This window comes from Giraffa tippelskirchi, chromosome 3 (genome assembly GCF_054371585.1).
Source record: "Giraffa tippelskirchi isolate mGirTip1 chromosome 3, T2T-mGirTip1v1.2.pri, whole genome shotgun sequence".
Lineage (NCBI taxonomy): Eukaryota > Metazoa > Chordata > Mammalia > Artiodactyla > Giraffidae > Giraffa > Giraffa tippelskirchi.
Window position 1 is genome coordinate 159568803 of NC_137277.1, and position 24214 is coordinate 159593016.

The following is a 24214-nucleotide window of genomic DNA, read 5'->3' on the forward strand; positions in this document are numbered from 1 at the left end:
AAGAGGAAAAAGTGAAAGTAATGACAGATTTTCTTTTCTTGGGCTCCAAAATTCCTGCTGCAGTGACTGTAGCCTTGAAACTAAAAGATGCTTGCTCCTTGAAAGGAAAGCATTGATCAACCTAGACAGCATATTAAAAATCAGAAATGTTGCTTTGCCAACACAGGTCCATAAAGTCAAGCTATGATTTTTTTCAATAGTCACGTATGGATAAGAGAGTTGGACCATAAAGAAAGCATAGCACTGAAGAATTGATGCTTTGAAAATGTGGTGCTGGAAAAGACTCTTGAGAGTCCCTTGGACTACGAGGATATCAAACCAGTCAATCCTAAAGGAAATCAACCCTGAATATTCATTGGAAGGACTAATGCTGATGCTGAAGCTCTATAGTTTGGCCACTTGATGCAAAGAGCTGACTCACTGGAAAAGACCCTGATTCTGGGAGAGGTTGAAGGCAAAAGTCGAAAGAGGCAGCAGAGGATGAGATGGTTAGATAGTGTCACTGACTCAACAGACATGAATTCGAGCAAACTCTGGGAGATAGTGGAGGACAGAGGAGCCTGGCATGCTGCAGTCCAAGGGGTCCCAAAGAGTTGGACAGCATTTAGCAACTGAACAACTGCAACAAATGAAGAGGTAATGATTTAATTTACCTAAACATTTATTATGAACTGTTTCTAATTTCATAAATATTATGAAGTATTCCATGATGGACATATACATACAAAAAATGTTGAGGCATATCTGTGATTATGTGCTTATGCATGTGTGCTTGATTGCTAAGTTGTGTTTGATTCTGTGACCTCATGGACTGTATCCTGCCAGGCTCCTCTGTCTGTGGGATTCCTCAGGTAAGAATTCTGGAGTGGGTTGCTATTTTCTTTTCCAGGTGATCTTCCTGACCCAGGAATGGAACCCATGTTTCCTGCAATAGCAGGCAGTTTCTTTTCCACTGAGCCACCAAGAAATTGCCCTTATGAAGTTGTATTAAGGGTCAAAAATATGTCAACCTTAGGTATTTCTTTTCTACAGGAAAGATTGTACACTCTAAATTTCTACTAACTTTCTATGAAAATGCCTGTATAGTTGATTCTCATGATCCATGGTAGTTAAGTTCTATAAAGTTACCTTGAATACTGAATTAGTGAGTACTAAACCAAGAATACACAGAACTGTATAAAAAAGATCTTCACGACTCAGATAATGATGATGATGTGATCACTCACACACACGTAGAGCCAGACATCCTGGAATGTGAAGTCAAGTGGGCCTTAGGAAGCATCACTACGAACAAAGCTAGTGGAGGTGATGGAATTCCACTTGAGCTATTTCAAATCCTGAAGGATGATGCTGTGAAAGTGCTGCACTCAATATGTCAGCAAATTTGGAAAACTCAGCAGTGGCCACAGGACTGGAAAAGGTCAGTTTTCATTCCAATCCCAAAGAAAGGCAATGCCAAAGAATGCTCAAACTACCGCACAATTGCACTCATCTCACACGCTAGTAAAGTAATGCTAAAAATTCTCCAAGCCAGGCTTCAGCAATACGTGAACCATGAACTTCCAGATGTTCAAGCTGGTTTTAGAAAAGGCAGAGGAACCACAGATCAAATTGCCAATATCCGCTAGATCATCGAAAAAACAAGAGAGTTCCAGAAAAACATCTATTTCTGCTTTATTGACTGTGCCAAATCCTTTGACTGTGTGGATCACAATAAACTGTGGAAAATTCTGAAAGAGATGGGAATACCAGACCACCTGACCTGCCTCTTGAGAAACCTGTATGCATGTCAGGAAGTAACAATTAGAACTGGACACGGAACAACAAACTGGTTCCATATTTGGAAAAGGAGTACGTCAAGGCTGTATATTGTCACCCTGCTTATTTAACTTATATGCAGAGTACATCATGAGAAATGCTGGGCTGGAAGAAGCACAAGCTGCAATCAAGATTGCCAGGAGAAATGTCAATAACCTCAGATATGCAGATGACACCACCCTTATGGCAGAAAGTGAAGAAGACCTAAAGAGCCTCTTGATGAAAATGAAAGAAGAGAGTGAAAAAGTTGGCTTAAAGCTCAACATTCAGAAAACTAAGATCATGGCATCCGGTCCCATGACTTCATGGCAGATAGATGGGGAAACAGTGGAAACAGTGGCTGACTTTATTTTTCTGGGCTCCAAAATCACTGCAGATGGTGATTGTAGCCATGAAATTAAAAGACACTTACTCCTTGGAAGGAAAGTTATGTCCAATCTAGACAGCATATTGAAAAACAGAAACATTACTTTGCCAACAAAGGTCTGTCTAGTCAAGGCTATGGTTTTTCCAGTAGTCATATGTGGATGTGAGAGTTGGACTATAAAGAAAGCTGAGCACAGAAGAATTGATGGTTTTGAACTGTGGTGCTGAAGAAGACTCTTGAGAGTCCCTTGGACTGCAAGGAGATTCAACCAGTCCATCCTAAAGGAGATCAGTCCTGGGTGTTCATTGGAAGGACTGATGTTGAAGCTGAAACTCCAATACTTTGGCCACCAGATGCGAAGAGCTGACTCATTTGAAAAGACCCTGCTGCGAAAGATTGAGGGTGGGAGGAGATGGAGATGACAGAGGATGAGATGGTTGCATGGCATCACCGACTCAATGGACATGGGTTTGGGTGGACTCCGGGAGTTGGTGATGGACAGGGAGGCCTGGCATGCTGCGGTTTATGGGGCCACAGAGTCAAACACGACTGAGCGACTGAACTGAAACCATTGTTCCTAGGGGAAGTACAGAGTTACATTCTTGAGGGCCTTCATTTACAATATTTTCATAAACCGATCAGCATATAACCTTGTTTTTTGGGTGTTTATGTTTTAAAATATCTTAATTAATATGTGTGTTTGATTTATAAACACTGAACTCACCACCAACAGCACTGTAATTCATGCCTGAACAAAGCTCATTTAATATATATTTTCTTTGTAAGGCACATCACAGCCGTTTTTCTGTACTTCAGAACCCAAGTCAGCGCTTTTTACTATGCCTGGGGGCTGAAGTTAAATCATGTAAAATAGAGATATCAACAGCAAAAAGCAAAGCAATGCACAAGTGTAGCCCTAAAGAGACCATGAAAAGAACACGGACAGTATTAGAACTGAAAGAAGGGAGAACATTACCGTGTTCGACTTAGCTGGAACCATGTGTGTTGTGTTACTCAAAACATCTTATTCTTTGAAAATGTCCACGAATAACCATGAAAGCACTGAAAGTATTAATTTGGAGGTGGCAAAATATTTCTAGTGAGTGTGCAAATTCACAAACACAGAATTCCCAATAATAAGGATGGACTGCTTTCTACATGCTTCCCCAGTGGCTCAGCAGGAAAGAATCCACCTGCAATATAGGAGGTGCAGGAGACTTGAGTTCCATCCCTCGGTCAGGAAGATCCCTGGAGGAGGGACTGGAAACCCACTCCAGTATTCTTACCTGAAGAATCCCATGGACAGAGGAGCCTGACTGGCTACAGTCCACAGGGTCACACAGTCAGACACGGTTGAAGTGACTGAGCACATGGGCTTTCTACATATTCCATGAAACAAAGTAATTTGAGAAAACAAAAATTAATCCCCAAATATATAGTTTTGTTTTTTTTTTTCATAAAGTAGACAACTTTCAGGGAGATGTCAAGTTTCCTGTGTCTCTGTTACCAATCACTGAATTTCCCTTTCTTGGTCAATTGTATAAAATCTGGAGCTACTAAAACATTATTTGGGGATCTCCCATTTGTAATAAAATTACTGTGTAACAATTTCTTCCCAATAAGTATAGTCATATACAAAACAAAAATTTCTGCCTCTTTTACAAGTAATAATAATTGTTACTATTTGATGAGTGCTTTCTACATTCTCTCATATGTATATAAGAGGAGAAAATTGATTCCATTTTACAAATGTAGAAACTTAAGACTAGATAAACTAAATAGCTTACATATACATATGGCTGATTCATGTTGATGTTTGACAGAAAACAACAAAATTCTGTAAAGCAATTATCCTTCAATTAAAAAATAAATAAATTAAAAACAAATAAATAGCTTATCCAAATTCACTCCTTGGTAAGTAATGAAGCAGGAGTCTAATCCAAGTGTTTGATTCCACAGTGCCCCTTTCTTAAATTATTACTTTCTTAAAGTGTTAGTGTTCTGTCTCCATTCCAGAGCCAATTGTTACTACTTTTTAAAATGTCTCTGTTTTCTGTCTTTATTTTCAGAGGAAAACATTCTTATCTAAGTGTTCAGTTTCCTTTGTTTTCTTGTTGAGCATCTTAAAACATATATAAAAGAACTATATACCTATCTCATATTCCCATTAGGGCATCTATTTTGTTTTTCTGTTTTCCACTTATTTTTCTAGTAAAAGCAATCTTGGTTAGAGAAGAAAAGGAATGAAAGAAATATTTATTAAAATTTTATTTTGCAACAGATAACTGGTTTAAGGGCTTTATGAAATTATTTAATCCTCATGATAAATTTGTGAGATTGATATTATGATTCAATTTTATGAAACAGGAAACCGAGATTCTGGAAACTGTTATAAAATGTCTTACTTTGCTCAGATAATAAGTGCAGGTTCTCATTTGCATTCAGGTCCTTCTGCTTGGAGAACCCAGGCATTTCTACACTCATCATTACTTGCAGTGTCCATTGGGATTGCCCATGGCAAAGTAATTTTGAAGTATCCAGAAAGGCTAGTTTGTTTAGTAACTATTTGAAAACCAGATTACTTTTGAAGTGGAAAGGATTTTAGGTATCAGAAAGATCAATCCCTTTATTTTATAGATAAATAAATAGGACCAGAGAAGTTCAGTGCTTTGTAATTTTATCTAAATTCAGATAACATAGAAGAAGCAGAGACAGGATTATTTCAGCCTCTTTCTTTACCATTTTGTGGCTGTTTCTACTATATCTTTCCATCATATAGACATATTGAAGTAATTTAGTTAGTAAAACCTTTATAATCCAGCCTACTGAAGAAGAGTAATTAATGAAAAAATTATATAAAGTGACTGACATTTATTCAGATTTTCATACTGGCCCTTATTCTTCTGAACTGTTTGATTTCTCACTCTTCCGTTCTTCTCCATGCTTTCTCTAAATCCTAGAAGGGGACATTTGTAGACTAAACACAATTCTATTGGTTGACAGAGATAGGGATGGAACTGAGAGGGAAGGGAGAAATCCTCGACAGAGAATGAGAGAGAAAGAGAGAGTTGCATGGAAAGTTCAAGTTCAATCTCTTAGACTGAGATGACGATCATAATCAGAGACCTTGAGAATAAAGATATTTCCAGGCTGCAAAAACAATGCTCCACTTATTACTTTTAATGGTGTTTTTTTTCAATGTTAGGAATGTCTAATGTGTTTACTCAAACTGATAACAAACTGCAGAATATGATTGTTTTCTTAAAAATTGAAAAACAGAAACATCATCTCATCTATCTGGCCTTACAAACATATTTGCTAATAAATCTCTTTACATTCAAATTCCTTAGGTACTAGATTTTTGAACTTCTTAATATCTTAGCAGCAGATCTAAAAGGTGAAAATTCACACGTGCCTGTTTAATATGTCACAGCAACTAAATTTACCTAAAAAATATTTTTTTTAATTATCTTTACTTTGTTATGCTATAACTTCTTTCCTTTTCTGCTCCCTTTGAGCCGTTCCACCAATTATTACAGAGCCATCTATACATTAACCTCATGGAGGGCTGTAGTATTTGAGTAAAGTAGGCTGACACTGTAAATTTGTTTCTGGACCTTTTCCCTTTTATCTGTGTTAATCATTTGGTTTTCTCTCTGTTGTCAACTCATACAGCATGCTTATTCTGTCCTGTATTTCTTAACTGGGAGCAGAACTCTGGTACTAACACACTCACACACACACACAGACACACACACATATTTCAGTGGTATCAGCAGCGATGCATAAAATCTAGAAATACATGGATTATGTTCATACAGATACTTCAAACTTTGACTAACTCCAGTATCCAAATCAGGGATCTACTTTCAATTTTACATTTATTTAGCCCTAACTAATATAAAAAGCAGAGACATTACCTTGCCAACAAAAGGTCCATCTAGTCAAAGCTATGGTTTTTCCACTATTCATGTATGGATGTGAGAGTTGGACTATAAAGAAAGCTGAGCACCGAAGAGTTGATGCTTTTGAACTCTGGTGTTGGAAACAACTCTTGAGAGTCTCTTGGACAGCAAGGAGATGCAACCAATCCATCCTAAAGGAAATCAGTCCTGAATATGCATTGTAAGGACTGATGTTGAAGCTGAAACTCCAATACTTTGGCCACCTGATGCGAAGAACTGACTCATTGGAAAAGACCCTGATGCTGGGAATGACTGAAGGTGGGAGGAGAAGGGGATGACAGAGGATGAGATGGTTGGATGGTATCACCAACTCAATGGACATGAGTTTGAGTAAATTCTGGGAGCTGGTGATGGACAGGGAGGCCTGGCATGATGCAGTCCATGGAGCTGCAAAGAGTCAGACATGACTGAGCAACTGAACTGAACTGAATATCTGAGGCTTTCCAGGTGGCACAAGTGGTAAAGAACCTATCTGCCAATGCAGAAGACATAAAGACATGAGTTTGATCCCTGGGTTCTATCCCTGGGTTGGGAAGATCCCTTGGAGGAGGGCATGGTGACCCACTCCAGTATTCTTGCCTAGAGAATTCCATGGACAGAGGAGCCTGGCAGGCTATAGTCCATGGGGTCACAAAGAGTTGGATACGACTGAAGTGACTTTAGCACAAGCACACACACACAACTAATATCCATTTGATAGGTTTATAGAACTTCGTTTTCACACACTTTGAACTATACAGTAGTTCAGTTCAGAGGGGAGAAAACAAGATCCGTTGGTATTCATTCATGAAAACTTAAGTGTTCTTTCTTTATAAACATAACAGAGGGTTTGATATGATTAATGGAAGAGAAAGAAGAGTCTTTAGAAGTCACATTGAGGCCTTGCTACATGGTTCTCTAGCTGGGGAAAGAAGACCAGCTAGAAATAAAGTGTGAGTGTCTAGATGTGAAGAGACACACTCATAGCCTAGGGGCATGGCAGTCATGATGAACTGGAAAGCTTGATACAATGGAGTGCCATGATCTGGTTGCCTAATGCGTAGCTGTATGAAGTGCAGAAATAGGTCTATACCAAGATCCGTTGCCTGTTAGAATGTGGAAGGTGTTTTGTGAAGGTAATGAAGAAAAGGTTAATTGGTCTTTGCTAGTTCTTCTCCTTCTTGAGCATCTAGTTTTAGATATCTTATGGAAAAGGTGTTTTGAAAGAAAGAAACAAACATAGGAATCTGGAGAGAGAGTGGTATTTTGTGTCAGTCAAAGTTGAACCATGAGAACACATGACATGAACTGGATGTTAGGGGTAAACTAAAACATTAATATGGAGTAATGTACAATAGAGCACCGAGGGAATCCAGGAAAAGGAGTTTTGTAAAAAGTGAGCTTCCCTGGGAGTCAGGAGGCCTCAAAAACCCCAAATCCTGACCAGGTTCTTGCATCTGCTCTGGGACCTCAGGCAAGTCAGCAGTCAGCTTCTTGTCGCTTTAGCATCCTCATTTTTTTTTTTTTTTTAAATAATTTATTTATTGTAAGTGGAGGCTGATTACTTTACAACATTGTGGTGGTTTTTTCCATACATTGACATGAATCAGCCACGGGTATACATGTGTCTCCCCGACCTGCCCTCATTTTTAAACTGACTTGTATAGACTAAGTGATCTTTAAGAGAGCCTCCAAGGGGGAAAACTGTATTCTAGGTGTCTGTCTTAGATGCTGTAAAGAATCGAATGATAGAAACACAAGGTCAAGGTGATTGGCAATTTAATAGTTTTTGATCACCTCAGGTGTCATCATATGAAAACTACATTATGGAAAGTAAAAATGGAAATGGTAAAGAAATAAAAAACCTTTATCTGCTGAATATAGCAATGAGTATTACCAAGTCATGAGTCATATAAGAGAGTTAAAAAATGTGGTCAGTGGATATGATTATTTTCTATTTTTATTAAATTCTTTAATTTCTTTTCTTACAGTGGTGAGGTATGTAGCTAGAGTACATAATTATTTTATGTAATTATAATATGTGATAAAAATCTTATTTTTTAAAGTACATTTAATCCATATTTAGATTTTTTTAATGTTTTTGTAGTGATGTGGATGCTTTCTTTAAAAAAAAAAATTCTTATATTATTGGCCTTAGAGACACAAGAGCACCCACTAAATTCTATTAAAATAGCTCAGGGACTCATCCATGCATGCAAAAATTATAATTATGAGCATCCAAGGAAAATTAGTGTGTAATGTCTTAATTAAAGCTGGGCAACATAATTTTATTTACAAATTGAATTCTATTAAATCTTTAGAGTGGTATATTTTTTATTTTACTTTCTTGTAATTAATATTTAGCATAGCTCTTTGAGTAGCACATTGCATTATTAATGCACATTTTGTGAGAAATGTTATAGTGTATAAAAAAATGCCCTCTCTTTGGAAGATAGCCCATAAATTGTGTTATTATATTAAAATGCAAATTTTGCCTCTTGGTTGACTGTTTAAAATACTTATGAGTTGCATATTTGCTTGCTTAGACATAGTAGCTCAGACAAATTGTAAAAAATCAGTTTGACTTTATTTGGCTGTTTTCGCATTTTTCACCCAGTGTTGGGAATTTTTCCCAGTGGCGTTCTTAACTCAGAGTTATGATGTCAATATTGTGTTTGCCTTAATCCTGATCTTGTTTTCTTTAGGAAAACTGTGAATTGTATTAGTATCATATCACCAAAGCTCATGGCTATTAAAGTTTGAGCCTTGGGATAGAAAAGTAAAAATTTCAAATTCCTATTACTGCTCTTGTCACAAGACGTTGTTGTTTTGCCTGTAATATTCCCTCTAAGGCAGCTTCTAAGAAAACATCATTTATCTTACTTTAGCTATGAGAAGGCTATAGAAATCCTTTCTTCATTTTTTAAAATGAGTTTTCAGAAATATCCACAAATAGAAATCTAATAGTTAAGCACAAAACTCTGTAATGTTTGAGAACACCAAATAGATGTTCTACTGCACTGTTTTTTATTAACAAAAATAAATGGAGAAGAAAATAAAAAACTCCTCAAACTTTATATTCCTTAATACTAAAATAGGACAATATGAATCCTCCATTAATCTTGGTGATTCTCAGATTGGGAGTAATAAAGCCCCTGAGTTTCATGAGAGGTGTTCTATTGTGATGAAAAAAAAAAACTGGATTTCTGAATTCTAGGCAGTAGCTTATTAGCAAGTGCTGTTCCCATGGGAACACAATTGCTCCCATTTCTCACTTGATTCCACTCCTTTATTCTCACCTCCTACAGTAGGAATAGTGCCTCTAGGTGATGCCACGTTCCTGGTGCAGCTGGAACACAACTAGTCTTTCCTTAGCAACATCTGATTTCATGCCGCTTCCTCCTGGGTAATAAGATTTAGAAATGTATGAAAATGGGGCTTTTTTACTTTTGGTCTGGCAAATATGCTCTAATTCTCAAAATTCTTCTGAAACTGATGTTGAAAGATGAACAGATTCAACAATCTGTTAGATGATGTTGAACAGGGAGTCAGTCATGCATTACATGGAGTAATTTTATTATTATTAAGTAGTTTTAAAAATTAATACCAACAGTTTCATATTATAAAAGCAATGTTTCTCATATACTTTTTTATCACTCTTAGAATCTAGAGTTTGAGGAGAGGGTTGTTTTAATTTATTTTATATCACTTATTTATGACTTTTTTTCCCTGGATTTAAAATATTTAGTGTGCTTCCCATGTCCTAGGAGATATTAGAGAAACTTTTTCACACACTGGTAATGCTTGCATTAATATTCCAAAGCTGACTCTGTAACTCCTGCAGATTGATCATTGGAGCACTAATTTGCTCACCCTGTGCATGCAAATATAAAACTTCTCTCTTGTTGTTTTATGTCTAGTTTTTAAATATATTTGCAATATTTTAGAATGTTGAGGACTCTCTCAAACAAGAAAGCAAAATAAAGCACATTAGAAAATTAAAGCAAAGCTGGAGTTTCAAGACAAAAATATTGGTAGTGTTCACATAATAACCTAAAGGAGTAAAAAGTGGTTTCTCCAACTATTTACCAAAGTCTGTGCTACAAATCAGAGACTCCCACAGGGTTACAACAGAGTGTCTTTAATTATGAAAACAACTATGAAAATATTTCACTGTTGTCATCTGTGATCAGTTCCCAGATTATTTTCAGATTTAAAGAGGCCCAAAATTACATAAAGTAATTTTAAGGGTGTACATGGAATAGCCTTCTTTTTGATAATTGTGTCTCTACTTTAATATACTAGAAATGACTACTATATTAAAGCAAAGGTTTGGCTGATATTTTAAGATAAGCTAAATAATATTCAGAAGTAAAAAATGTAAGTCATTTAAAAAACAATATTAAGGAAAATATAACAGTGGGAGCTTGGCTGTGTCAGCCATTCTGAAGGTGGTACATGACTCAGAGGTTCAGGAAGTGGTGGTTCAAAGAGCCTTTTCATATCCCTGGAGAGTAATTGATTGTAAAGAGTCAAGATTTTTCAAAGGATTCTTGGAGCAAGAAGCCTTTTTCTGGAGAAGAAATGCATTACTGGGGTGGAAATTTCAACAGTAACCAAGGACCTCTCTCTCCTCTGGTGCTTTCATTGCCTCCTATTCCCTGTCATCTCATGCAAAGATGGGCACAATGAAGGACAGAAATGGTATGAACCTAACAGAAGCAGAAAATATTAAGAAGAGGTGGCAAGAATAACAGAAGAACTATACAAAAAAAATCTTTATGACACAGATAACCACGATGGTGTGATCACTCACCTAGAGCCAGACATCCTGGAATGTGAAGTCAAGTGGGCCTTAGGAAGCATCACTACAAACAAAGCTAGTGGAGGTGATGGAATTCCAGTTGATCTATTTCAAATCCTAAAAGATGATGCTGTGAAAGTGCTGCACTCAATAGGCCGCCAATTTGGAAAATTCAACAGTGGCCACAGGACTGGAAAAGGTCAGTTTTCATTCCAATCCCAAAGAAAGGCAATGCTAAAGAATCCTCAAACTACCACACAGTTGCAGTCATCTCACACACTAGTAAAGTAATGCTCAAAATTCTCCAAGCCAGACTTCAACAGTACGTGAACCATGAAACTCCAGATGTTCCAGCTGGATTTAGAAAAGGCAGAGGAACCAGAGATCAAATAGCCAATATCCGCTGGATCATCGAAAAAGCAAGAGAGTTCCAGAAAAACATGTATTTCTGCTTTATTGACTAGGCCAAAGCCTTTGACTGTGTGGATCACCACAAACTGGAAAATTCTGAAAGAGATGGGAATACCAGACCACCTGACCTGCCTCCTGAGAAATATGTATGCAAGTCAAGAAGCAAGAGTTAGAACTGGACATGGAACAACAGACTGGTTCCAAATCAGGAAAGGAGTACATCACAGCTGTATATTGTCACCCTGCTTATTTAACTTATATGCAGAGTACATCATGAGAAACGCTGGGCTGGATGAAGCACAAGCTGGAATCAAGATTGCTGGGAGAAATATCAGTAACCTCAGATATGCAGATGACACTACCCTTATGGCAGAAAGCGAAGAAGAACTAAAGAGCCTCTTGATGAAAGTGAAAGAGGACAGTGAAAAAGTTGGGTTAAAACTCAACATTCAGAAAACTAAGATCATGGCATCTGGTCCCATCACTTCATGGGAAATAGATGGGAAATGATGGAAATAGTGACAGACTTTATTTTTTAGGTCTTCAAAATCACTGCAGATGTGACCATGAAATTAAAAGACACTTACTCCTTCGAAGGAAATTTATGACCAACCTAGATAGCATATTAAAAAGCAGAGACATTACTTTGCCAACAAAGGTCGGTCAAGTCAATGCTTTGGTTTTTCCAATAGTCATGTATGTATGTTAGAGTTGGAATATAAAGAAAGCTGAGTGCCAAAGAATTGATGCTTTTAACTGTGGTGTTGGAGAAGACTCTTGAGAGCCCCTTGGACTGCAAGGAGATGCAACCAGTTCATCCTAAAGGAAATTAGTCGTGAGTGTTCATTGGAAGGACTGATGCTGAAGCTGAAACTCCAATTCTTTGGCCGCCTGATGCAAAAAACTGACTCTTTTGGAAACACCCTAATGCTGGGAATAACTGAAGGCAGGAAGAGAAGGGGAGGACAGAGGATGAGATGGTTGGATGGCATCAGTGACTCAATGGACATGAGTTTGAGTAAGCTCTAGGAGTTGGGGATGGACAGGGAAGACTGGCGTACTGCAGTCCATGGAGTCACAAGAGTCGGACATGGCTGAGTGACTGAACTGAACTGAGCCCTATGTTATATATTCTTGTTCATATTTCCAATTGTTTTGAAAATATTTTCATGGGTGACTAGCTAAATGCTTTATCACAGAGCATTCAAAAATTGAAGCATCAGCTTCCCCACTCCACAATAGTGTTCTTCCAAATAACTGATTCCTCATCAGTGATCAGGTCTCTAACTTGCTCCTTAGTTTCCTCTTTCTTGAATTTCAAAGTTTTGCTACTTTTTGCCCTTTACCGATGATGTTCATATAGATGCTGTTCATGTAATATCTCATCTTTTTCTTCTTTATTCAAACTTCCCCTATCCTGCAAAGACCCAATACCACAACACTCATGAAATTGTCTTACTACGGCAGTCTTTTACCATCTTTGTAACTGTATTTTCCTAACACCAGAGAAATTGGCAATCATTAAAGAGATATTTTTAAACTAGAGTCATATTCCTAGAAATCAAATATTTTTTATGAAAAAGTTTTACAAAAAGGTCACTTTTAAACTAATTATAATGTTACTGTAGGTAACATCCTTCTTCAAAATATTACACAGTTCTAATAAAGGGTGTACCCATGTCAATATAAATCCTCTAATATTGTTCAGAGCGGGGAAAATGCCTTGCTGATGAAGGTACACAGTTTAACATTATTTATATGAAAAAACTGATCTCATGCACAGATAAGCACTCATTTTATAGGTGTCCAGTCATGCTCTCAGAGCCACCCTGGAGAATGCTGCTTTCTGCATAAGGTGGTCTTCTGGGCTCCCAATGGGAAACATTTCCTTTTCCTTTTAACTTCACAGAGCTCTGCTGTTTATAACAGAAATGCCATGGACATCCTACTCTCCAACTCTTCAACCTGTCTTTCTGTCTCTTGCTATTTCCTTTTTCCACATTGCTTCCTGATTCCCTGCTCACAGGGATGCATGAGATATCAAACTGTGTCCTCCTTAAGGAAGGGCAATGTCTCTGAATGCAAATCAGCTTTATAAAATGAATCCTGGGGCTGGAGGTAGTTTACCAAGATTTCTAACAGAGATCTAAATATTAATGTCAGTGTAAGCTTAGCCTGAAGTTCTGTGACATGAAACAGATTTTGAGTTTGCTCAACATTGTCTATACACTATAATCTTAAAAAATTGCTTTTACTGGAAAGTTTAGAAGAAATATTCTTTACTAACAATTTTGTTTGTTTTTTTGCTTTCTCTCAGAATTTGAATTTCTATTTCCAAGAACCAGATAATAATAGAAAATTTCTACTCTTTTGCAGTCTTGCTGCTTCCGACAAATCTGGTACTCAAGAAAGTAGAACCACAAGCCAAATAGGTAGTACAATTTGATTTAAAATTGTATTGCTGGTCCTGATACTCAGGATCATTGTAATTTCCCCTTAACTTCCTTTTCCCACACCAGACAGCATTCAAAGTGTAAAAACACTTAAAAAGCATCTGGGGAGAAACTGTTTTTTTCACTTCTAAATCTTTTATCCTAACTGTATTTCAGACGAGATTGGGCTTTCAGGGTGATATGGCCGTGTGCGATCCTAACTATATTTCACAATTCACTGGTGTTCCTGTGATTTATGTGTTTGCCATTTTATCTATGATGAAAATGTAAAGGTACTTTGGGTCTGAAGATTATATTCGTTAATTTTACGGCTGTATAATATTTAGGACTAAAATTTTAAAAATAAGTGTGATAAGGATATTATTTTAGAGAAATATAGATTGCTTAAATTTTTTTTTTGTTTTTCAATCAGTATGTGAGGTCCTAAGGAAACCACCATTGAAATGGAAGTCTAAATGGGAGGACCCTCACAGGAAGCATCCATGGGATTCAGATACATACATGAAAAAGTTGTTTGTTTGTTGTTTAATTTTATTGATGTGTATTTGCTTTACAACATTGTGTTAGTTTCTGCTGAATAGCAAAGTTAATCAGCCATATATATATATACACACATCCCCTCTTTTTTGGATTTCCTTCCTGTTTGTGTCCCACAGGGCACTGAGTAGAGCTCCCTGTGCTCTACGGTAGGTTTGCATTAGTGAGCTATTTTATACATGGTAGTGTATATATGTGAATCCCAGTCTCCCAGTTCCTCCTACACCCCCTTTCCCTTTGGTGTCTATATGTTTGTTCTCTGTGTCCATGTCTCCATTTATGCTTTGCAAACAGGATCATCTGTAACATTTTTCTAGATTTCACATATATGTGTTAACACATGATATTTGGTATTTTTTCTCATTCTGATTTACTTAACTCTGTATGACTCTAGGTCCATCCACGTGTCTGCAAATTTAATCACCTCCTATTCACCCCACTGGTAAGAAAGGGATTCTCACTAGGACTATGGGGATGGTCCAATACACAAGACCCACCTGGAACTGAACAGGTGAGATCTACAGCAGATTAGCACAGAAACTCATAACCCAGTGGGGAGGACACAACACACCACTCTGGGTCACAAAGGGCCTTCAGGAACAGAGTGAACAAGCAGGGGCTGTTAAAGGCAGGTTTTAGTGTCAAGAAGTTATATAGTGACCCCAATTCCTAAGAGAGGATGTAGTTGAACACTTTGAATTATTCCACCACTAGCAGGGAATTGAAACCAAGACTCAGGGTTAAGTAGAATTGTACCTAGTCCCTTTGATAAGAAGACTGATTGACTAGGGGACCTTATTCACAGGAACAGAGTTAAGGTGGGTGGGGTGGTTCTTGCAATTAGGCCATTGGAGGCCTTCCAAGTTTCACCGGATGTCATGGCAGCACGTGCAAGCCATAGCATCGGGTTTTATTTTCAGGCCTTATGACATGAAACCACTCTTACGTTATTCTTTGTAAGGAACAAGTATCTTCTCTAATAGTATAAAAGTGATGTTTTATTATAAAGGGAAAATAGTGACTCTTATGGAAAGCCAAGTCCCAGAATTATGGCAAGACATTAGGGACCAAACTTGTGTTCTGTGTTCTTAAAAGATGGTCTCTTCCCCTTTCATGGATCATCTCCTCACCTATATGTTTCTGATCATTACTCTCTCTGTTGGCTCTGTGTGTGTGTGTGCTCAGTCGTGTCTGACTATGAGCTGATGGACTGTAACCCTCCAGGCTCCTCTGTCCATGGAATTTTCCAGGCAAGAATACTGGAGTGGATATCCATTCCCTTCTCTGGGGGATCTTCCCAGCCCAGGGATGACACCCGTGTCTCCTGTGTCTCTTGCATTGGCAAGTGGATTCTTTACCACTTATCCACTGGGAAAGCCCAGCTATTGGCTCTGCTTCTTCCTTATAATCTTGGATACTTCTCAGGAGTCACTTTCCTCAACCTCAGAAGTACTTGACTTTCTAGCTATAATGCCTGCTAACATCTGACAACCTTTTTCTCTTCTTTCAGGTTCAAATTCATAAGACACCATTTGATTGTCTTAGACTTCTGCATTCTTAAAGAGTCATCAATACCAGGCTAAGTCATATGCTCATGGAAAGCTTAGAAATGAGTTATTTTCGAGATAGCCATGCTTTCTTTTTACGTATAATTAGCCTCAACTGGTTTAGATGTGTAGCTATATAACAAAACTAAATGATTGAGCAGTTACTGAGGGCAAAGATTTCCTCAGCAAGGAAAGGTGTAGGGAACAGGCCCTTCTGAAATGTGCATAGAAAATATCTCAGAGTGCCATATCAGTTCCCCTCTGCAGTTTTGTCTTTCAGGAAATAAAAAATATAATTTCCCATCCACCAAGTCAAATGAGTGAATCAGCCTTTCTTTTTGTTCTTTTCCCTGCCCGCTTTCTTTTCAGAATGAATATGTCATTTTATTTCTTAATATTTCTCTCTTTGTTTGACATATACAGCCATTACCCTGCTGCAGACAGACTCCTTTCCTTTCAGATTCAGTCTGTTAAAACTGTCCTCTGGCACCTCCAGACTCTCTTCCTGCCAAGCCCCCCTATACCCAGCCCAGTGACCCTAAAGGAACACCATTTTCAATAAATTGCCTTATGTCTGTATCCCAACAGAATTTTCCTCAAAGCAATACCTTGCAATGATTCCTATGTTTTGTTGTATCTGCCCTACTAATTGATAAAAGGAGAATTGGCTCTTGATCTCCCTTTAATAGAAGATGACTAAAGTCTTAATTTCTATGTATAACAAGATTAACATTAGCCTATAAAAATTTCACAATATTCTGATTTCAAATCAGGAAAAGATTATGTATTTTTCTAACCATAGCTTCTCTCTTTAATTTTGTGGATTTGTAAGTACATGAAAAGAATTTATCCTAATTCCAGACTGACTGATTGGATTGACAGCTGATAAAAGCTGTCAACTTTGCCATCATATTGAAACTTCAGTTCAATTCAGTCACTCAGTCTTATTCAACTCTTAATAGACTAAAAATAAATGCTTATAAAAACTTCAAGTTATCCTGTCAAAACTGGGATTTCATTAAGAGTTAATTAAAACAAGTTTGCTTGTTAATAAAGCTCAAAACATCAGTTCTATCATTAAAATGTGACTAAATTGAATGTTATGTGGTGTAAGTGTACATTCATGGTTAAGAAATGATATGGCATAGGTCTTTTTTAGTTTATACTAAAAGCATCAGGAGGAAAGAAATGTGTAAAATTTTTAATTAAAATTAGATCAAAACATATACATAGCCAAAGCTAATTTCAATATTCTTCATAACTAGCAAAATAGGGGACAATATCTCTTTACTTTGATGATCATTCCAGAATTGATTTTATACTTAACTTTCCTATTAATTTACATAATAGAACAAATTAATTTCATTGAGAAAGTGAAAATACATTATTTTCTCTATCCAACTTACTGTAATATAACAGAGTAAATCATGTTAAAGTTGTACTTATTATATATTAAATTAATGAAATGCATTTGTTTTTATTTTATTCATTTGTTAGTTAAACTGCTGGAGAAGGCAGTGGCAACCCACTCCAGTACTCTTGCCTGGAAAATCCCATGGACGGAGGAGCCTGGTAGGCTGCAGTCCATGGGGACACGAAGAGTCGAATAGGACTGAAGGACTTCACTTTCACTTTTCACTTTCATGCATTGAAGAAGGAAATGGCAACCCACTCCAGTGTTCTTGCCTGGAGAATCCCAGGGACGGCGGAGCCTGGTGGGCTGCCGTCTATGGGGTTGCACAGAGTCAGACACGACTGAAGTGGCTTAGCAGAAGCAGCAGTTAAACTGCCAGGCCACCCATCTCTTTTACTCTCTTGTAGAAATAATAAAAATATCTTTTTAAGCTCCTGTGTTACCTGAAGTCATTAACAAGCAACTTATTTAATTAAAAATAGACTTATTTATTATGTAATAATTATTTATTGATAATATACTATGTTCTCTGTATTCTACAAAGTGATGGCAATAACATGGTTAGCAAAACAGATACATTACCTATATTCATGGAGTTAAGAGTTTATTGAGAGAGAATATACATATTTAAATAGTCCTACCATGCAAAATTGTATCTCAAAGAAGAGGTATAAAGGAGAGGTTTCTAAGACTGTGAGAGTCTGGATAGAAACTTGACATAATGAAGCAGGTCAAGAGAGTCTTGAAGAGGTTATGCTTTTGTTTAGGTCTGAAGGATTGGTCTGAATCATTGGTAAACGAGTCAGAGAAGGATCTGTTAAGGCAGAAGAACTGCATAAAGTTCCATCGGCAAAATGCAATTCAACTAATACCTGGAGTATTTTAGGTTAACTTGTATTCTTCCTGAAAGATATGCTAAAGTCCAAACCTTTCATATGCAAAAATGTGAGCTTATTTGAAAATAAAGTCTTTACAGGTTTAGCAAAGTTAAAATGAGGTTGTTATGGTAGGTCCCAATTTAATATGACTGATATCCTTATGAAAAAGGGGAAAGATGAACACAGATATGACACAGATATGCACAGAGAAGACTATGTGAAGAGACACAGGGAGAAAATAACCATCTTTAAGCCAAGGAATGCCTGAAGTTGCCAGAAACTTAGAGAGAGGCAACCTAGAGTTGCTAGAAGTTTGGAGACAAATCCTTCTCTGGCACCTCAGGAGAGTATGGCCCTGCTCACATTTTGATGTTGGATTCTGGCCTCCAGAACTGTGGGACACCAAATTTCTGTTGTTTTAAGTCACTTGGTTTGTGTTACTTTGTGAAAGCAACTTTAGGAAACCAGTATAGGGATTGAAAGTAGGTTAAGACAGATGAAAATGGAGAATAAGAGTAAGTTGATCTGAAGAGAAGATGGAGGAATAGGTAGGAACCAGATCATGGAGAGGGTCCCAAAGGCCATTGTTAGGAGTTTTGCTTTTATTCTCAGAGCAAAGTATTAGACAATCCAAAAAGAGATGAGGGTAGCTTGGACAAGAGTAATGACAATGGTTATGAAGAGAAGTCAGTGGAAACCAGAGACTAGATTGAAAATTATAAATAGCCTACCAAATAAAGCAAGTGTGCTCAAGGACTTTGCTGCAGAAATCCTCTGCTCTTCTCTTTTACCATTAATTTTTTGTTCTACATCGGATCATTCTCCCTATGATCAAAGGGTACTCCTTTTTCCATCTATTTATTTTCCATTTGTGGATGATAGATGGATTGAGATATAGTTAACATTTTATGTACATATTAAAAATGTGAAGTTTAATAAATTTTGACTTGTTTATGTGGCTATGAAACTATGACCACAGTGAAGATAATGAACATATCCAGGTCCAAGTTTTCTAGTATCCTTTTGCAGTGACTTTCTTTATCCCTTGTGATATTTCTATCTTTCAAATCACTTTTGTCTGATACTAATATAGCCACTCCAGTTTTCTTTTGCTTATTATTAGCATGGCATGCCATTTGTTGTTATCATTTCACTTTTCATTTATTTGTACTTTTGTTTTAAAGTGGGTTCCTTGCAGAAAGCAAATGATCAGTTCTGCTTTTTTTTTCTAATCAGATAATCTTTGCCTTTTAATTGAGAGTGTTTCATTTATTTGTATTTAATGTGACTGTTAGCATGATTAACTGTTAATCAACCATTTACCACTTGCTTTCTATTTGTCTCATTTGTTCTTTGAGTTTTTCCCTTTTTCTCTGCCTTCTTTTGGATTGAATATTTTTATTTTTTCACTTTTATATATTATTGGCTTATTAGCTATTATTTTTGGCTATTTTGTGGTTGGTTCTACCTTCAATATTAAGTGGTATACTACTTCACAGATAAACCAAATTATAAGAACATGTCAGTCTTATACTTCTAATAATCTTCCTGTTATTATTATTTTATTATTTTACATATGTTAAAAAAACTCACAAGTCAAATATCATTGGAATGTATTCAAATTTTAAGTTCTGGATTTGTTGTGATTTATATTTTAATCTTCATTATGGTTCAGATATTGTTTCTTTGCATATTTGCTAGTTTTTCATTTTATGCCAGGTGCTTCAATTTTTTGCATTTTAGATGCTGGATATATTTTAAATATCCTATACATATTCTTTGGCTTTATTATGAAATGTAGTTAAGGTACATAGGAGCAGTTTGATTCTTCTAGATCCTGCCTGAAACTTGGGTGGCACAGAACAGTATTTCGTTCTGAACCTTTTTTTGTTATTATCTCACTGCCATGGCAGGATCTTTCTAAGTGCTCTTCCCAGTATCCTGCTGATTTATGCAGTTTCTTCTCTGAAAGATATTCACTGTTCCCAAACTTGGTTGAACTCTGAAAATCATTTCCTTTAATCCTTTCAGGTGCCTTTTTTTTCTCAGCCTCTGGTAGTTTCCTCACAACCATGCACTGATCCATACCCAGGTGAATAATCAAGGGACCATGTGTGCAAATCTCTGGAATTTTTTCTCTGCTGTTCTGTTCTCTTCAGAATGCTGCCCTCTTTGGACTCCTAGTCCTGTCTATTCCTGGAAAGATTATTTATAATTTCTTTTCATAACTTATTTTCTCCCTTAAGCCTCTTTCCCTCTTATAAAATTTTTTCAATTCCGTTCAGTTCAGTCACTCAGTCATGTCCGACTCTTCGTGACCCCATGGGGTGCAGCATGCCAGGCTTCCCTGTCCGTCACCAACTCCCAGAGCTTGCTCAAACTCATGTCCATCGAGTCGGTGATGTCATCCAACCATCTCATCCTCTGTCGTCCTCTTCTCCTCCTGCCTTCAATCTTGCCCAGCCTCAGGGTCTTTTCCAATGAGTCAGTGCTTTGCATCAGGTGGCCAAAGTATTGGAGCTTCAGCTTCAGCATCAGTCCTTCCAATGAATATTCAGGACTGATTTCCTTTGGGATTGATTGGTTTGAGAAAGCTGAGCACAGAAGAATTGATGCTTTTGAACTGTGGTGTTGGAGAAGACTCTTGAGAGTCCCTTGGACTGCAAGGAGATCCAACCAGTCCATCCTAAAGGAGATCAGTCCTGGGTGTTCATTGGAAGGACTGATGTTGAAGCTGAAACTCCAATACTTTGGCCACCTGATACGAAGAGCTGACTCATTTGAAAAGACCCTGATGTTGGGAAATATTGAAGGCAGGAGGAGAGAGGGATGACAGAGGATGAGATGATTGGATGGCATCACCGACTCAATGGACATGAGTTTGGGTAAACGTCAGGAGTTAGTGATGGAGAGGGAGGCCTGGCGTGCTGCAGTTCATGGTGTTGCCAAGAGTCGGACATGACTGAGTGACTGAACTGAGCTGAACTGATTGGTTTGATCTCCTTGCAGTCCAAGGGACTCCCAAGACTCTTCTCCAACACCATAGTTCAAAAGCATGAATTCTTCAGTGCTCAGCTTTCTTCATGGTCCAACTCTCACATCCATACATGACTACTGGAAAAACCATAGCTTTGAATAGATGGACTTTTGGTGGTAAAGTAATGTCTCTGTCATTTAATATGCTGTCTAGATTGATCATAGCTTTTCTTCTAAGAAGCAAGAATCTTTCAATTTCATGGCTACAGTCACTATATGCAGTGATTTTGGAGGCCCCCACCCAAAAAAAAAAAAAAAAGTCTGTCACTGTTTCCATTGTTTCCCCATCTATTTGCCATGAAGTGACGGGACCAGATGCCATGATCTTCGTTTTTTGAATGTTAAATTTTAAGCCAGGTTTTTCACTCTCCTCTTTCACTTTCATCAAGAGGTTCTTCACTTCCTCTTTGCTTTCTACCATAAGCGTGGTGTCATCTGCTTATCTGAGGCTATTGATATTTCCCCCAGCAATCTTGATTCCAGCATGTGCTTCATCCAGTCCAACATTCCGCAAGATGTACTCTGCATGGAAGTTAAATAAACAGGGTAACAACATGCAGCCTTGATGTACTCCTTTCCCAATTTGGAACCAATCCATTGTTCCCTGTCCTTCTTGGAACTGTTGCTTCTTGACTTGCATACAGATTTCTCAGGAGGCAGGTCAGGTGATCTGGTATTCCCATCTCTTGAAGAATTTTCCAGTTTGTTGTGATCTACACAGTCAAAGCCTTTAGCATAGTCAATGAAGCAGATGTTTTTCTGGAGTTCTCTAGCTTTTTCTATGATCCAATGGATGCTGGCAATTTGATCGCTAGTTCTTGTGCCTGTTCTAAATCCAGTTTGAACATCTGGAAGTTCTTGGTTCATGTACTGTTGAAGCTTGCTGCTGCTGCTGCTGCGGCTAAGTCACTTCAGTTGTGTCCAACTCTATGCGACCCCACAGACGGCAGCCTACCAGGCTCCCCCGTCCCTGGGATTCTCCAGGCAGGAACACTGGAGTGGGTTGCCATTTCCTTCTCCAATGCATGAAAGTGAAAAGTGAAAGTGAATTCGCTCAGTCGAGTCTGACTCTTAGTGACCCCATAGACTGCAGCCTACCAGGCTCCTCCATCCATGGGATTTTCCAGGCAAGAGTACTGGAGTGGGGTGCCATTGCCTCTCCGACTGTTGAAGCTTAGCTTGGAGAATTTTGAGCATTACTTTGCTAGTGTGTGAGATGAGTCCAATTGTGGGATAGTTTGAACATTCTCTGTCATTGACTTTCTTTGGGATTAGCATGAAAACTGACTTTTTCCAGCAAGTCACTGATGACCATCATTTTGATAAACCTACTGTTTGACTTGTGGTCTGAGTGATATAACCCTCATAATGTTTGACCTCATCTTTGCTAATTTCCCCCTTTACTCACTCTACTACATTTCTTTTTTGATTCCTCAAGTGTAGTCTGTATGCTTTTTTTTTTTTTTCTTGATCCTTTATACTGGCTATTCTCTCTGCTTGGAACAATCTTTCTCCAGATATCTGACTGCCTAACTCACTGCCTTTTTTATGACTTACTTCTCAATAAGCCTTATCACCCTACCAGTTTCTAAAAATGAGCCTCACTGAAAGTTGTGTAGCCCTCTTACCTGTAATCTGGGCTGCCCTGAGACTTGTTTGTAACCAATAGAATGGATCAAGTGTGACAGTCAATAACCTTTGAGGCTTTATCAGAGGAACTTTCTTAAAATACTAACTCTCAGTATGGTCACTGACAGTACACTCTGTCAGAACCCAGCCTCCATGCTGTGATGTCACAGTCACATGGAAGGGCCACTGGTAGACACTGGTTAATAACCTCAGCTGAGCTTCAGCTGCTGGCCATGTGAGTGATTCATCTCTGACCTCCAGCCCAGATGAAAGCCCTGGCTAATCTCTTTCTGGAAATACATGAGAAACCCAAGTGAGAACCAACTGGCTGAGCCAAGTTAAAGCACAATACTATAGAAAATAATAATGCATTATTTTAAGCCGGTTGGTTTTCAAGTAGTTTATAATTAAGGATGACTTAGAAATCCCATATTCTTTGCTTAATTTCAAATCCTCTATGCTACATTTTTTCTTTTCCCCCTGAACATTTATTATTCTTTAATATACTATATGACTTACTACTTTATTAGGTTAAGGGTTTATTTTTTAGCCTGGTTGTCTTCACTAGATTAAAAACTAAGAAGATGCTGATCATTGTCTTTTTTTTTTCCCTTCCAAGATATGTCATAATTGTCTACAACAGTATGCCTGATATAAAATAGGGATTCAATAAATATTTGTAGAAATAATAAATGAACAAAGCAGTAGTCTATCATAAAATTTAAATAAGAATCATTCTAGAGATGATCACAAAATCACCTTAAATGTGGCACATTCCTTAAACCAAATTGCTATATTAAGATATCAACAAATATCATAGTGTCTTCTAACTTAGGGACTTGTAAATAGCAATCTGAAAGGTAGCTATTACGAAAACTACAAGCTGCATGAAATTACTTTTTATTAGACCACTATATGACTCTTGGTAGTGATTTTATATTACTATAAAATTTTATGGAGTCATAATGAACAAAAGAATTAAGAATTTTTGTTCAGAAAACAAAAAAACAAAACAAAATTTAAGATAAAGAGAGTATAGCTACAATTTTTCAGGACAAGGATCTCTGGCAGTACCTTTATTGAACAATTAAAAGAGTTAACATAATTTGAGTTATACATGTTTTTTAACATCACTTTGATACTATTTAATGGACCATCTTTTAGAGGTTGACTTGTAATTGTGTTCAAAATATGAAAAGAATATATTTTTCAAAAGAAGAGAGAAACTAGTTTGTTGTGTTGATGTCCACGATTCAAATTGCTTGTTGTGAAAGAATAATGTTGTAGGTTTCCTCAAAGATCTTTTATGTTGAAAACTGTAATATATTTCAGCTCTCAGAAAATTAAATAAGTGATATTGGCTATGACTATGAGTT

At 37.4% G+C, this 24214-nt stretch overlaps 1 protein-coding gene and 1 long non-coding RNA gene across 8 annotated transcripts in view; one reads left to right on the forward strand and one right to left on the reverse strand.

The window, feature by feature from the left end:
* The window catches only part of SPAG16 (sperm associated antigen 16), a 981998-nt gene that overhangs the window by 293171 nt on the left and 664613 nt on the right, over nucleotides 1–24214 (forward strand). The gene's annotated exons all lie outside the window — the stretch shown is intronic.
* LOC145542973 (uncharacterized) lies at nucleotides 19334–22984 on the reverse strand. The gene is made up of 2 exons (XR_014080324.1): nucleotides 22587–22984; nucleotides 19334–20589 (listed from the first exon to the last, which is right to left on the reverse strand). It is a non-coding gene; the product is annotated as an uncharacterized LOC145542973 (long non-coding RNA).